At 38.8% G+C, this 17,101-nt stretch overlaps 1 protein-coding gene and 1 long non-coding RNA gene across 3 annotated transcripts in view; one reads left to right on the top strand and one right to left on the bottom strand.

Annotated features, from left to right (window-relative positions):
- LOC139182689 (uncharacterized) overlaps positions 1-6,837 on the bottom strand; it is a 297,930-nt gene extending 291,093 nt beyond the window's left edge. The window contains exon 1 of the long non-coding RNA XR_011566214.1: positions 6,389-6,837. This is a non-coding gene — a long non-coding RNA (uncharacterized lncRNA). The remainder of the gene's footprint in view (positions 1-6,388) is intronic.
- A 306-nt stretch (positions 6,838-7,143) lies between these two features.
- Positions 7,144-17,101, top strand: part of SEMA3D (semaphorin 3D) — a 230,242-nt gene continuing 220,284 nt past the window's right edge. The window contains exon 1 of one of the 2 annotated variants that reach the window (XM_019958589.2): positions 7,144-7,276. The gene's annotated coding sequence lies outside the window, so the exon portion shown is untranslated. The remainder of the gene's footprint in view (positions 7,277-17,101) is intronic. The other variant, XM_070787656.1, reaches the window with a different exon arrangement.

The raw sequence follows: 17,101 nt of genomic DNA on the forward strand, positions 1-17,101 counted from the left end.
GGATCTTAGTTCCCTGATCAGGGATCAAACCTGCACCTGTGGCAGTGAAAGTGTGGAGTCCTAACCACTGTACTTCCAGGGAATTCCTAAAAAGAAGACAGTTACTGTACACTAAAGTCTGGAGGCAGAAAACAAAATTCCCATTATGTACATGACTATACATCTAGGTCTATTTTCTAGACTTCTAATTTGTTTTATTTGTTTATCTGATCTTTAACCAATACCTCACTGTTATCAACTGGCTATCAACATGAGAATGGATAACTCCCAATGCATTCAAACAATAATATCACTAAAAGCAATGAAAATGAACAAAACAACAGCATACACAACAGGGATACACAAATATCATAAGTTTATAATATTCTAATAGTTAATACTGGAAGATCACCATTTTTAATACTGGGCATGCTATCAATCATACCATACTTACAATATTAACCTTCGTTAGTGGGGATCACTTATCTTTTATTACTATTCTTAATTAATGAAATACTAATTTCTTGATAATTTTTAAATGGTCATGTTTTTGTCTTTTAAAATTAGCTCCATTCTTACAGTTGGATATTTTACATATTGTAAAGTTAGAGATAATTTTTAAAATACACATATATCATAGACTTTTAATGTAGATTCTTTTGGCAAACACATGAATAAATTTTGGGAAGTAAAACTGCTTGCCATAGGTAAACATAATTTTACTGAAATGTCAAATAGAAACAGAAGGCAGTTTTTAAATAGTAGTATAGTGGCTTATTATTATTCAGTAAATTAAGGTAAATAAAATTTAAAAGTCAACTATTTGATGAACGAATGTTCCTTGCAAATGAAAATTCCAGTAAAGTGTATCTATGCTTCAAGGGTCAGAATGATCACTGAACTAGATAAACTTAAGCTATAGGATTCCATTTTAAGCTTATAATTTACAAAAGCAATAACTCCATGTTAAACTGGGCATTTTGGAAAGTTGTATTTATTCTTCGATAAGTGAGATATAATTCAGTCTATTTCAGTAGAGAACTTGCTAAAGTAAGGGTGCAGATTAGGCCCACTCGCCTACTTAACACACAAGCAGATCCAGCCAAATGGAAAATGTGTGGTTTAAGTCTTTTTTTTTTTTTTTTTGTATGTAAAATAATAACAATGATGGACTAAGGATTTAGCATTCTGGCCTGTTTTAAACCTTTGACATTCACTTAGTTACTAAGTTATTAAATGATAATGATAGCTACATGACAGTCATCCTCTTGATCAGCAGAGATCATTTCCCACTAACCCCATCTCGACTGCTGTTTTAGGAAAACATGGCGGGCATTTTCAAAAAATTTAATACATTTGTTATATATTCATTTCTGAAGAACAAGTAGGAGAGAAAAATATGCAGAGAATGAAAATCAGGATTCTCTTAACTATTATACATTTTACTTTTTAATGGAAAAATATGCATTATCCCACAGCTAAAGAAATATTAGAGGGATAAACACAGTAGGAAAGGAAATCATGAATTTTCTCCTATTTGTGGAACTGATGGTTTAGGTTTATTAACACAAACCTCACTATTTAGGAAAGAAATTCTATCTAATGCATTTATTTGGAAAGCACTTTTATAATATCTGTAAGAATCTGTGGGTTATTTTGGAAAATTTTCCATTTTTTAGGGATACTGATTTCGTTGTGGCTAAGCTGCTGTTTAAGACCTTGAACAAAACAGAAGTCCTGGAACGTCTTCCTGCTGTCTGCACAGACCTGTTTTCTCCAGTTACCGCACAAAGGAATAGTTTAATTCCACTTGGAATATAGGTATGTTTGAGTTTCAGGAAATAATAGAGCATGGTAGATTAGTTGTGAAGTAGAACAAATAAGCCACAAGAGGGCATATTTTTCTTGGTTTCATCACTCTTAAATAAATAAGGCTTGCCTCAATTAGGTATCATAGGAATCCCTCCCTTTCTCCCACTTTCTTAGAATACACTTGTGTCCACAGCAAGCTCTAAGGGTGGAGTGGTGGTGGTATGAGGTATTAAGAAAAGCAAACTTAAAGATATTTTTTTCTTATATGATGTATAGGAAAGTTGTTTGCTTTCACTTAAAATATTTCTTTGGGGATGGTTTGTTTATATAAGAACATTGTTAAAAATTTAAAAAAATAAAAATAAAACAAAAAGTCATTTATTTTATTTTAAACTCCTCCATTCTGCAATAGCTCTGTGGAGTCCTATATCAGACACAGAAAGCCTTTCCAGTTTCTAGTGAATGTTCATAGTCAAGGAGGTTTTCTTTTCTGAGGTCTCAGGACTTGGGCCAAAGGGGTTGGGCTGTGTTTTTATTTTTGTTTTGAAGTGCATTCCTGCTGAATTTAATTATTCACCACACCCCAACCCAGCTAAGTAAATATAACCTTAAGATTCTGGCTTAGAAAGGGTTTGAAAAATAACTGATTTTTATTTTTTCCAAAAAAAAAAAGGGCTATATAGCAGGGTGCTGTTTTGCAGAGGGCATCAAGGCAAGTCACGAGAAGCTAGGTGATCACTCCGTCTTCTCGTCTTTCATTTCCTCATGTATAACATGAAGACTAGAGGATCTTTGAAGTCTCTCCTAACTCTAAATATTTATGATTATGATGTTATAAGAGTTTAAAACACAAAGACATTATAGTTTCACATTCCGATGAACTAACTATAAACTATCTTCTGTCTTTATTTGATGATGAGAAACAGGGATCCATTTACTTCTGAGAGATCTATGCCTGGCTAATACTATGTCTAATACTGTATTAAAGGTGAAAGTCAGGTGTGTTCTTTTCCACTACTAAACATGATATAATGATCTTAATATGTTACTACCTAATGATCCAGTGATGCGTGAATTGTCATGATCAAATGAAACAGATGTGAAAAAATATCTTCAGTTTATAAAGGGAAAGTATCTGATAGAAGATTAGGAGTTGGGTGAGCTGCTTTCAACTCATGTCATCACTTGTTTCAATTAGACATAAACTAAAACATACCCCAGTTTTCTTATACGAGTATAATAATATCTTTTATCTGTTGGTACTAATGTGCTAATACATGGGAAAATATTCATAAAATAGTATTTTAATTTATAAGGCAGAAGGGTTTTATGTCTGACCAAGGTACGATTATTTTTATAGAAGTGAGCACTAAATGGATTGGGTTTCGTCTCCATTTCCTTGTCTCTGTGCAGAGAACTTTGCAGTCTCTTTTATCTGTCTTTTTCCTTTTAATTTCCATAGCTTTGTCAACAGAAGATTGTACAGAAAAGTACTTACTTTCTGCTTAAAGTATAGTCAAAACCTCTGAGATTCTGCTAGATTTAAACTCTGGAGCCAGTAATTATCATTCTCCTGTCTCCTGGGCAGAGGTAGCTATATGTGGAACTGGAAAAGCCTAGCATATACCTATTCTATCCTTTTCCATCCATGCTACCTTCCTTTATGGGTTCTGAAACAGATTAACGATTCTTGAAATTCTACAATTAGAATTTTATTCTTTAGCATTATTCAGTATCAAAATGTAATCCTTAAGAAATACTGTATTTCATATTATCTAATGTATATCTACTACCATAGAGTGAAAATGACTTTGATTCAATCTGTGAGCCCTAAGGAAGATGAGTAGTGTGTCACAGAGGAATAAACTGGACAGTCAAGAGAAGTTTACTCATTCAATAAAGTTTCCAAGCACCTGGAAGGAATTTTGTTTTTCCTTTTTTTTTCTTTTCTTTTTCCCCTCAGTCTAGAACAGATATAGCAGCACCAACTAGGTAGTTCTGATGATACATACTGGCTTCCCTGGTGGCTCAGCGGTAAAGAATCTGCCTGCAATGCAGGAGATGTGGGTTCCATCTCTGGATCAGGAATATCCCCTGGAAGAGGGCACAGCAACCCACTCCAGTATTCTTGCCTAGAGATTCCCATGGACAGAGGACCCTGGCTGGCTACAATCCATAGGATTGCAAAGAGTCAGACACAAAGGACTGAGCACGCATGATGAGAGACATCTCTTTCAGTGTAATTAAGGATCATTTGCTGAGACTCGAAGAGTCACCCTCGAAGATAAACTAAACTATATAACACACCTTACATTTTAATAAAACTCTGTAAAATACTTTTCGTGTGTGTGTGTGTGTGTGTGTGTGTGTATGTGTGTGCTCAGTCTTTTCCTACTGGATGTTATTTTAAGAATCCAGATTGGGTATTAACCAACACTGCAGACCAGATTACCAAACTGCTTTGCTGCTGCTGCTGCTGCTAAATCGCGTCAGTCGTGTCCGACTCTGTGCGACCCCATAGATGGCAGCCCACCAGGCTCCCCCGTCCCTGGGATTCTCCAGGCAAGAACACTGGAGTGGGTTGCCATTTCCTTCTCCAATGCATGAAAGTGAAAAGTGAAAGTGAAGTCGCTCAGTTGTGTCCGACTCCTAGGCACCCCATGGACTGCAGCCCACCAGGCTCCTCTGTCCATGGGATTTTCCAGGCAAGAGTACTGGAGTGGGGTGCCATTGCCTTCTCCCACCAAACTGCTTTAGATAACAGTAAATTTCAAACTCTTAAAAACAGTTGTAAAACCATACTAGGGATATGTGGTATCCATACTGTGTGAGATCCTGTAGAGTTAGTAGAAATTTCAGAAATAAATTCAGTGACTAATTATTGTCATCACATCCACTGTTTTCATTAACTCATTTAACCCCCAAATATTTGTTAAGCACCCACCATATGCGAGACACTCACAAGTATCGTGAGGATTACAAAGCCCTGGGCACAGCTGAGGCCATTCATCACAATTGAGCTGTGTGGTTGACTCTGCCTGCTGCGTGCTCAGAGTAATTAAAAGGAAAGAAAGCACAGAACCCAGTTTCCAGATGTTGTCTTCTCATGGTATGTTCAGGATGCCCTAGAAAATGCGGTCTAAATTTGAAGTCAGGGTACTTCAAACTAAATCAGTTTAATACAAATTCATAGGCATTCATTGTTTTAGGAGCTAGAGAAACAAGAACACAAAACAGGTGATACTCTTGTATGGGATGCAGACAAATGTATAACTTAGTATGATATAATGTGAAAGAGATGTATTTGGTAGCGAAATCAAAGTGCTTTGGAAAAACAGGAGAGAGTGACTATTTCTTTGGGGGTTTTGTGGAAAAGTTTGAGACAGTAGCAAAAGGGAGATGTCATTTAGCTTGAGTATATTAAGCTAGGATTTGAGACAGGAGGGAAAAAGGGGAAATCCAGAGTTAACCACAATTCTAGTTAAATACAACATTCTGGCCAACAAACTGACAAAATATTAGAAAATTAATAGAATAAAAATCAAAAGCTTCTTATCACAAACCCACCATATGCAAAACCCTAAGCTATGCTGGGGGAGACAAAAGAGGCATTTTGTTGTCACAGTGAGCTTGCAGTTTGGTCTGGGGGCAATGACCTAAACAAATAAAACAACATAAAAATATTTTAAAATGTAGCAAACATATCAAGCATATGGTTAACTATAAAATGAGTGGTATGACACTAAATAGAAAGCATGCAGCAAAAAACATGGCTATATGTTGGAATAGTCTGTAAATTTTCCTGTATCCAAAGAAGAAAATTATGGGGTTTGTTGGTTGACAGTCAAAACCAAGGTTACAGTGATGGGGCAGTATGAGACACAGGAAAGAACCTTGGTTAGAGTTAGGAAACTTGAATCCCTCCTAAGCTGGCTCTGCCACCAACCATCTGTAACTTAAAATGACTCATTTAGTTCTGGTGGCCCTCAGCTCCCTGAGCAGAGGAAGGCTGAATGAAGAGTCTCCTCCCCAGACCAGTTCTTCCATTGTTGCCATTGTCTGCTCATTGCCCCCAAACCAAACCCCGCCTTGTCATTTGCCAAGGGAGCTCTGAGACCTTACAAGCTGTGCTCTTAAATCAAGCTGACAAATGCAGGACCCCGTGGCTGCTTTTTTTCAGAGGTTCCACCCCAAGTCGGTTTTATGTTTCAGACTAATAAGTGCAAGGTGTGTGACCACGGACCCAGAGTTCCCATAATAGACACGTTAGCCAATAAGACCCAAAGTTTCATGACTCATCATTTGCACAGCCCTTCTCCATGTCCCTGAGGTCAGCCTGATAACGAATTCATTTCTAAAATCCGTGGAATCAAATCATTATTTCTGTATTCATTTTCTTAAAGAGGATCCCAAATCCTCCAAATCGTGTGAGTTCCAGGCTCCACAAAATGTGGATTCAGCCTATTCCTCATACACTTCCAAGTTTTCTATTGCGTGACCAAGGTGTGTACAAATCTACACAGGGAAAGTAAGACAGGAATAAGTGACTTAACTCTGTTGGTCTGGTATGAGGTAAAGAGGAAAAAAAAAGACTTACACCTTCTGTTGTGTGTGTGTTTGTTTTTTGTTTTCCTTCTGCTTGGTCTTCCCTCGGTGCCAGCCCTTTATTGGTGGGCTGATTTCTGTCGCTCATCTTTCAAGGCCAGTTCTTTCAAGGCCACTAACAGTAACAGTGGATCGTAATTTTATAGACTGGAACACAGGTACTCTTTTAGAGTCCTAGAGTTTCTGAGACAAGGTTTGTCCTGTTTCTTCCGCGGGGAGTCTTTGGAGACTTCATGGTATACAATAAACAGGCCCTAAATTCACGGAGGCGAGGGTTCAAACGTCAGAAGTTCCTTTACATACACAGTGCCCTGACCGGAAAAACATACCCTAGCGCGGCTGGGGCTACATTTAATCCACGCTGCTGACAGCCCGCGCGCCGACGGGGATGGACTTCTGCACGCTGGGGAGGACTGGCGTGCGCACTGAGAAGGGGGGGCCAAGGGCTGGGGGAGGAGATCGGAAGGGGAGAGGTAATCCCCGGCGTTTTGAGCATCCCCTTTTTAGAAAGCCTGAGTCTCTCCCGGGACAGCTGCTGCGGTCACACCACAAACTTAAAAGCCGGCCTCCCGCTCCGAGCGTGCCTTTCCTCGCCACAATCGCCTCCCCTCAGCTCCAGCTGGTGCCTGGCTCCGCGCCGCTCCGGCAGGGCGCTTGGGGGTCAGCAGCGCCCCCTGCCTCCTGGCCAGTCCTCTGTGGCCGCAGCCTCCTCGCTCCACCAGGGCCGCCCGCGGCTCCGCGGCTCAGCTAGCGCTGCCGCTCAGAGGAGGTCGCGCCGGTGTCCCGGGTCGCCGCCTCGCTCGCGCACCTCCTGCATCCCCTTCCTCTCTTCCTGAAGAGACAGCGGGCACCGAGGGAGGGAGAGAAGAGGTCGCGGCAGGTAAGGCAGGTTTCGGGTCACCTGCTGCTCCTGTGGGAGGGTGCTCTGGGGACCGCGGTGTTCAGTAAGGGATGACTGGATTCCGGGGTGGCCGAGGGTCTGAAGTGAGGATACCGAGTGTCTGGGAGATACGGAACATTATGGGACGGATAGAGCTCTCCGGAGCTGACAGGAGTGGGTCCGCCGGGGGCCAGACGGAGAATCCGGCGCTGAGGCGCGGACGGTCCTGGCTCGCGGCACAGGGACAGCGTGGCGGCGGGCGCAGCCCCCACACTCGCCACCACCGCCGCAGTCTCCTCAGCCCGAGTCGGGCAAAAGTTTTCCTCCCGGACGCGCCCGGGAACTTCGCTCGTTCTCATTCCCTCCGGGACGCTGGCGGCCGGGAGCGCTTCTGAACGTGCCCCCTGGCTCCCCCGGCTGCAGGTTCATTCGCAGACGCGTCGGTGGGGACCGTCTGAGGAGGACTTGACCTGGGGCGTCTGCGCCCTCCCTCGCTCCTTTTCCCGACGCGTGGGGGAGGGGACGGGGAGACCGTGGCGGTTGTTTGTGTTGTGGTGCTTTTGGGGAGGGATGGGCGACGCCTTTTACCCTGTGAGGGAACCGTGACGCTCCTTCTGACGGGAGCTTGCATCTTCCCAGACTCGGAGGGCAAAGTTGGAAGCAGACACCAGCCTCAGAGCTGGCTGACTGGGAAAGGCGGTTCTTGCCAAACGCACTCTTAAGGGAGCCGGGCATCCCCCGGTAGCCTCGCTGGGCTCCCTCAGAAAAGGCCCGGATTTGACTCCTGCCGGGAGTTTAACCCGCCTGATTTAACCCCGCGGGGTGTTCCCCAACCCCTCCCCATGCGCCCGGAGTTCATGCGTTAATGGTCCGCCCTGGAAGAGCCCCGGCAGTTTTCGGCATCACCTGATTCTCCTTCCCTCACGAGCTAGTTCAACCTCGTGGGCTGAGTTGCTTTGCTTGCTTCCTGGCGCGCGGAAGGGACCTGACAGGAGAAGGAGGCGCCGCGCTCCCGCGACTAGGCTGGACTCGAAGGGACTGGACCGGAGCCGCGTGCCCAGCAGCTGCGGCCGCTGAGGTCCCCAATTTTAAGTTACCGAGACTGGAGTTAAATAGGCGAACTTTCCGCTATTTAGCCCCAAGTGAAGCTGTAATGAAAGGCAAATGTCTCTACGAAGACTCTTCTTTCCCCACCAAAGCCCCTCCCATCCTTAGCCTGTCAGTGCCATTTGCCAGAGAAGGGGCGAGGGGACCGAAAGTCAAATTTAGCTGGAAAGATTCTCCTCCCGTGGGTGTGTGTTGAGGACGGTGTCCCTAACGGATGAAAAGGGTTGAGGGCGAGGTAGACTGGATGAGACCCCACTCCGGGGTCTGGGGCTGCTATTGTGTAACCATGGCAACCGCCGGGGCAAGAGCGGTCAGAGCCTTCCGGGTTCTGCACGTGGAAAGAAAAATGTGAAGGGTGGGGAAGGGAGAGAATCACATGTCATCACTCCTGTGTTGCCTTCGCTTCTCCTGCTGTTCTGAGCCAGACAGCTAGGAGGATGAGCAGGAAAGGTCTGGGTTGGGTGTGAGCAGCCCCAGCCAGCAGTTACTTTAACTCTGTCCCGCCTCAGAATCACTGAGGCCTGTTCTAGCAGTTAAAGCTGGCCAGAGAAGCCGTCGCTGATAGGCTACGAAGTGATGGTTCAGGTCAGGGAGATGGGAAAAGGCCTTGGCCTTTGGAAGAGAAAAGGCCAGGAAGTACAGGAAGGAGATGTGGGAAGAGATAAGAATAGGGTCAAGAGGTAGCTGAGAGACAATAAAAGGGTACTGATCTGGACTGCCAAAATTTCAAATGGAATTTGCCCATTTATGAAGTGGAAAACTGGTGGAAAAGGGAAGGGACAAACACATTGCATCCTAGGTATTTTGTACATTATCACCATTAATATTCTCAACAGCAGTACGTTTCTTTTTCTTTTTTTTTTTGTACACACAATTTTATTAGGCTTTATATTATGTCAGTCAGCAACCTATATTGTGTGACTGCCATTGTCTGAAACCTCAGCAAGGTCTCTTGTCCCTTTATCCGGGTTCTATGATCAGATTTTTCTCCCTCTCAGCCAGTAATTAAAGTATTGCATTTAAGAGCTTCCCAAGTGGCGCTAGTTGGTAAAGAACCCGCCTGCTAATGCGGGAATTGTGAGAGGAGGGTTCGATCCCTGGGTCTGGAAGATGCCCTGGAGGAGGGTGTGGCAACCCACTCCAGTATTCTTGTCTGAAGAATCCCCGTGGTCAGAGAAGCCTGGAGGGTTACAGTCTGTAGGGTCGCAAAGAGTCTGACACGACTGAAGCAACTTGGCATGCATTGCATTTAAGGTGTAGGTCAAAAATGTGATGCTTTGGAAAGGTGCTACATTAAGCCATGAACTCGCCATGTTTAGTTAGTTTTTCTTTTTAAAGAAAAGAAACAGAGTTAGAAATGTGGGGTGTCCCATTTTGGTTTTTTCAATTTTAAGAAAAAATATAATTCTTAAAAATGGTATTGGTGGTTAAGGGAGTAAACAAAGCAGTCACTTTCCTTTTAGAGATGAGAACAATGAGATGTGAAAGTGTTAGCTGCTCTGTTCAAATGTAAGCTAGTAAGAGGTGGAGCTGAGACTGGAACTGTTTTACCTGGATGTTGGTCACCTTTTAAGAACTTCAGGCAGCTTTCCATGACGCCACTTAAGGGACCTTTCTAAGATCAGTTTGATGCAGTATCTGTGTATTATAATTTACAGGGGAAAAACCCCAACAATTTAAATGGGATTCAGGGTTGAAGATGGGTATGGGCCACAACAAGTGTGTAGAACAAGAATCTTATGTACATGATATCAATAATTTATATTTATACAGGTCACTGTGCCTTATGGGGAATTATTTAATAATGTTTATATAGGAAAAACAGAACAAAAAGAAACATTTTATCAAATAGTAACCCTTTGGCTATGTTGAGAAAATTCTCTGAGGTTAATGAAGTTTTCCTTAGTCTACTTACTGCCTTCACAACCTGATACCTACAAACTTACTTCATATTTTGGCACCACCATTTCACCTTTGTGTCTGTGGCCCATTTGCTTGCAAGAAATAATCATTTGACTCCTGTTACCCTCCTGCTGACTCTCTGAGAGGGGAGATTAAGGGAAAATGCCTGGCAATGCAAAATGTTTTGAAATTTTCAGAGAATTATAACCAACACCAGTAGAAACTAAGGGTAAAAGATAAATAATTATGTATCTTTTCTTTTGCCTTTTTGCAGACTTTGTACTTAGTCTTAGATAATTTGCTCTATAATTTTGCATGGGAAAATTATACACAAAGCTAAACTGTGTTTTCAATCTCCTTTGTGTGTGGAGGGAGCTGGTAAGGGTGGGAGTGGGAATTATTTTTGGTGTCAGGGAGGGTCTGGAATATAAACAATTACAAAGGCAGAGGAAGCACATGTACTGTTTCCAGTGACAGGCTAACACATTAAATATAGGTTTGAACTTGAGTCACCAGGCTGAATTACTCTCACGTCTTTTCCAAAACTAGGAAATATATTGTTTGGAGTTGGAGTTAAATTAAAACTATATGTTTCATGGTGCTCAGGTCTTATTCCTCATACTGTGGTCTTTTTGCATTGCATGGGTATTTGTAAACTATCAAAAGGTTTATCACAGACCTGAAAGTTATCTGTAGATGTCCTCTGGAATTGGCAGATATCTCTGTTGCCCTCTGTTTGTTTTCTGCTTGGACAGAGTTACTGGGTTAAGTCATCCCCATTTTTATTATTTAGAACATCAACTTATCAATCTCAAGGGGAAAACGTTCTAATTGGTGGTGATTTAATGAATATTAGTATGTCTTCAGATTGTTTGTTACAACTTCATTATGGAAAAGAAATGTGACTGAACTTTACTGTTCTGTTTGGGAGACATAATAATTTGATGATACATGTTTTTTGGATAGAATTCTTGTCAATTAATAAATGATTTATTTAATAAACATGAGTAACCATAGCTCTGTTTGAAAAGCTATTCCTTTTATATGTACCTGGACCTATATAGATAACCTAAGTAAAGTATTAATAAATATTTCAAGACTTGATAACATATTCCTTGAAGGAAAAAGAAACATTCATATTTGTGAAATAAGTAGTAATAACAGTAATAATGACTGACCATGGGAAAAATTTGTCAATCCCACACCTTGTTACCTCAAAAGTTAGTTAAAAAATACTTCTTTACTCTAGGAAATCTTGGCCAGAATTCCTTTTTATTATTATATCTTCATCCTGCCTTTTAAGCTAATATTCTGAGTTTTTCAGTCATTTGTTTCCTTACAATTTTATTTATAATTCCTAACTGGATCAAAAGGACCTGGAAGTTAGGATTTGTCTTCTCTAACTTTTTATAACTTTAGGTTAGTACAATGCTAAACATATTTAGATACTAACAAATATTGAAATATAATTAATTATCAAGCAGTTAATAAAATGATTTTGAATCACTTTGTCCCCTATAAAAGATCAGCTTAAAGATCTTTGGTTTTATACTTTACTTTCTCTGAGATTTTAGAAAGGAGAGTTTTGCTTTTATATGAGTTTTAACCTTTAATAGAAAAAAAAAGTTGAGATGTGGAGTGTTTTATCATAATGCATAACATATAGGAGCAGTGTAATGATCATGTGAAATAGGGTTTATAAAAATACTTAGTAAAAGGTTGCATATTACAAAAAGTTATTTTCTTTTTGAATTTATTATATTTTTTAGAAGGATCCAATTAAGAAATGAGAATCTGCATCATCTGTGTCCACCTTATTTCACCTTAACTTTAAGTCGTTTTTGCTGTTTAGTTACTAAGTTGTGCCTGACTCTTTGTGATTCTACGGACTGTAGTCTGCCAGGCTTCTCTGTCCATGGGATTTCTCAGGCAAGAACACTGGAGTGGGTTGCTGTTTCCTTCTCCAGGGCTCTTACTGACTCAGGGATCGAACCCACGTCTCCTGCCTTGGCAGGTGGATTCTTTACTGCTAAACCACCAGGGAAGCCCAAGAAATATAAAGGTAAAGCAAATTCACTGCAAACAAGAAATGCACTGATAAGAGACTGCAACACATTGAAATTATTTTGAAATTTAAGTAATAATAATGAGGTATACTTAAATTATTAGACATTTACAAATATAAATTATTCAAGACAATGTTTCAAAAAGTTGGAATATGTAATAAGATAGATTGTTCATATTTAAATTTTAAATGATTTTGGTGACTTTTAATTTATCATCATTAATATTTGATCTTTTATCTCCATGTAAATAATAATGTTTAATTATTTCTAATAGTTATGAACCAGGACTTCTTTAACCAACCTTCTAATCTTTTGCTGGTAAATTTAGACAGTTTGCTCATTCTTTTGCCATGCTCAGTAAGCCACACATATTACCCTCCTATAAAAATAAGTAGAATTAAAATTCTACTATAAAATAAGTAGAATTAAATGATCAAGTATTCACAGAAGAGTTTGTGTTTCTCTAAATCTGTTATCCATTTAAATATATGGGGTCTTCTGCTTCAGAAATTAGAAATGACGTACTTTATGTCCCTTGTTTCTTCTATAGGGCATTTAACATAATACTATAACTTCAATATTTTATGTTGTAACTTCAACATCTCAAGTATGTTCTAGTAAATCATAGGAAAATGGGAACACTTGGTGCATTTTTCTAATGAATTATTAAGCATTATTAAATGGGGCCATAACTACTAAGAACAAAGTCAAGTAAACCAAGTCTAGATTACTGAGCAGAAGAAATACAGTATTACTACTTTCAGGGAAAATAAATAAAATTGTATAGATATAGAGAGGTGATATTATTACTCTACCATCAGGTAAATGTCTAATATATTTTCCTGTACTAATTATGTACTTTTTTTTATTACAGTATTATATTTGGTCCAGAAATATATAGCTGGTCCAGAGCCTATATAGCTGGTACCTAGTAACTGAGTTAAATATATCTAGTTTCAAGCATTAGATTAGCAGAAATTAGACGAATACAATTTCTCAGTAGAAATATTGTCTGGAGTTATGTTAGTGAAGAGACAGAGAAATAGTATAGTCTAAGTTTTTAACATCAGCATGTATGAACTGCATAAAAGCAATGTCCAGAAAAAAAGTACCCTCCTAAGTTAAATAGTTCTATAGAAGCCTTTAAAAAAAAAAAAAAAAAGACATATTGACAGCTGAACATGTGCCTAATGACTTTCTAATCTCAAATTATACCTAAATAATCTAGTTTTCTTTGATGGAATGTATAAAATCAGTGTGAGGCTTTTACTTCTTTTTTGTTTTCTCTCCTTCTAAAGCCCAGTCCACAAATATGACATTCAGGCATTTCTTGCATTTTGGTATTTGCTATTGTTGCTTTCAGATAAATATTTGCTGTTTATATCTGAAATAATTGTTCTATGAAAGAAAAAAGTGTGTTCTAAGGTGAAAAAATGAATACTTTTGTTTTTTTACTTGGAGGAGCACTTTTAATCTTGAAATGTAACACTTCATTTCAAAGAACTATTTGGAACCCTCAAAATTCTCAGTTTACTTACAGTACTAAATACAAGGTCAGTAGAAGTTGACAGTAATTTGCGTTTTCTTGTTGAAATGGGGTGTACATCTAAAAGAACTTTTATATTAATGATTTCATTACAGATACACATTCACAATCATTACTGAAAAATCAGTAAATACAGATAAGCATAAAGTAAGAAAATGTAATAAAAAGTTTTGCATAAATCCACTACACATAAATATATGTTAATTCTTAGGTTAAACATGAAATTTATTTTTAAAATAAATGTTATATGTGACAGCTAGGGCCTAGATCTCATTTTCTAGGATTATTGTCCCATAAAAGGAACCAGGGATCCTCAGAGAAATGGCTGATTCTAGGACTGGGGCAGGAAATGTATGTGAGCCTGGATCATCTTTTGCCAAAAAATAAACAAGTTTCCCAAACACACACATACACTCAACATACCAAATGTGCACAATGATAGGGGTATGTCAAAGAGATCTAGGAACCAGCTGAAAAATTTCCCAATGGCCAACACTAGAATAATTTAAGCAAAATAAGTAAACTATTATTGATTATAACCCAAGGTATAAAATATGTATCCATGGGACCATGCTAATATAAATGAGTGATGAATAAATAAAGGAGAAGAGACAAATACTCCATCCAGTAGAACTTCAAACACTTTATGCAGGTATCTGGCCCTCAAGGAAGGGGAACATATAACTCCTTACTTCTGAAATGAGCTGTGCATGGTTACTTCCTCCAAAGAGTACTCAGCATGGAAAGGAAGGGAAAGAGTACTTTACAGTAAACAAGGCGAGCAGAGACTGTCTCTGGCAAGTGCTCAGGGTCAACCTCAACAGTCCTAAAGCATATTGGTAGTATGTGCCTTTGATATGAAGGATGAAAGGAATACTCCCCCTCTCAACCTCTCCCTTAATATGTTCTATAACCCCAATAAAACCATGAGAAAAACATCAGACAAATTCCAAAAGAGGGGCAGTCTACAATATATTTGACCAGCATTCCTCACACCGGTCAAGATCATAAAAAACCAAAGTAAGTCTGAGAAACTGTTATAAGCAAGAAGAAGTCAGAGAGACACGAACTAAATGTAATGTGGTGTTCTGGGTGAGACCCATGGAAAGAAAAAGAACATTAGATAAATACTAAAAAAATCAGAATAGACTTGGACTTTAGGTAATAACAAAATGTCAATATTGATTTTATTCATTATAACAAATGTCCATTCTATCTATCGTAGATTTAAAAATAATAGGGAAAACTGGATGTGGGTTCTAAGGAAACTTTCTGTACTGTCTTTTCAGTTTTTGTGCATCTAAAACCATTCTGAAAAATAACATCTATTTGTAAAAATTATACTTGAAAGCATATAGATTGACCATGGTGAGAAACTATATAAAAGGTGAACCATTCTCTGGTCAGAAAGGTTAATGTTGTTCAATTAACGCTTACTTTATTCCCCTAGTTCAAGGTGGAACTATTCTACTGTTTTTTTCCTGTTGATGCTAAGTATAATAGATCTCATCATAATAAATGCATATTTTGAAGTGTTCTTGTAATTACTTATTTTTCAAAATAAAATATATTACTTGGATTAATAAAAAATTTTACATCACCATTGTGATCGGTTCTTGTGCAAAGAAAGCTATGTATCAGTAATGTTCCATAAATCAGCCTTAAATATTAAAAGAGAGGGCACACTTTTTTCACACTTTAGTCTTTGCTATTTTATCGATATTGACAAGATCCATATTCTGTGTCAGATGTCTTCAGTTCTACATGATGGTTGTGCTTTCAAATTGTTGCCAAAAAAGGCTCAATGACTATGGTCTTGTTTCTCTTCTTTGAATCTCAAGGACATCTACTACATTAAATATATTAAAGATTATTCCATATCAAATGTTATAGGTATAATACACATATCATTGCTTATTTTAAAAATTAAAAATTTACCTAAGGAGTCTTTTATATCCCTTTAAATTCATAGAAATTAAGACTCATATATGTTCCAAAAATGTAGATATGTGTTGCCATTTCCATTTTTATCTGTGTGTGTGTTTTCAATTCTTTCCCTCACTTTACGTATATACTTTCTATTATAAAACTCACATTATTCCTTCTATTCTCTGTTACAAATGGTTGCATATGTTTTGAAAGTCCAAGGATTTTTTTTTTTTCCCTTTTAGTAAGTTTTCTTGCTTATGTGCTTAGTCACTCAGTCATGTCTTGATTCTTTATGACCCCATGGACTATAACCCCCCAGGCTCCTCTGTCCATGGGATTTTCCAGGCAAGAATACTGGAGTGGTTTGCTATTTTCTGCTCCTGGGGATCTTCCCAACCCAGGGATCAAACCTGTGTCTCCTGCATTGGCAGGCTAATTCTTTACCACTGTGCCACCTGGGAAATCTCTTGCTTATAGTTGGACTAAAAGTCCTGTCATTTCACCTTTATACATGCTGATGTCTTATTTTTTATTATCTCATATTTATAATTATTTAATAATTACCTGACTGTGCTTTATAGTCAACTTTCTATTGAATTTGTGCTCTACTGTGGCAGTGGTTGAAAAGTTTAAACATACTTTTTTTATTTGTCTTGTTTTTAGTTTGTATGAATCATAGCACACAAAGAAACACATTTCAAGAAGTTGTTTGGGAAAAATCATGGAATCCAGTCCCAGAATATGTGGCTAAAGGGCCTTTTTTTTTTAGTGATACCCCACTGAACTTCCAGAGATTCAGGGACAATGTCTGAAAAAGACCCAGATCAAATATGACTAGTGTGTTCTGGGCTTCCATTGGAATCTTAGGTACAAGGTTTTCATTTTTGTTACATGGAAGGATTGAATGCAATTTTTTAAAAGAGAGATCCTGCCTATGGTAATTCAACTCATTCTGAAAGAAGAATGCAGAAATACAAATTCTGACCAAAACCTTTAGAAATGGTTTGCATAATTTGCATAATAGAGATGTGAAATTTATGCTTTTGCATGGACTATCATTGACTCCTTTTTTACTTCCTATCAATGTATTTTCAAGTAATTGATGACTTATGAATACATAATTATAACTAAGGTACTATTTTCAAAAAGTCTTTTCAGATGAAAATAATCGTCTCAAATCTCATCAATTGTGAGGTCTGACTCTCCTTATCAGAAGACAGGTTTTTAAAACAGTTGTGAAATTGTATACTTACTAACTTTATCCTTCACATATAT

Source organism: Bos indicus, chromosome 4, assembly GCF_029378745.1.
Source record: "Bos indicus isolate NIAB-ARS_2022 breed Sahiwal x Tharparkar chromosome 4, NIAB-ARS_B.indTharparkar_mat_pri_1.0, whole genome shotgun sequence".
Taxonomy (NCBI): domain Eukaryota; kingdom Metazoa; phylum Chordata; class Mammalia; order Artiodactyla; family Bovidae; genus Bos; species Bos indicus.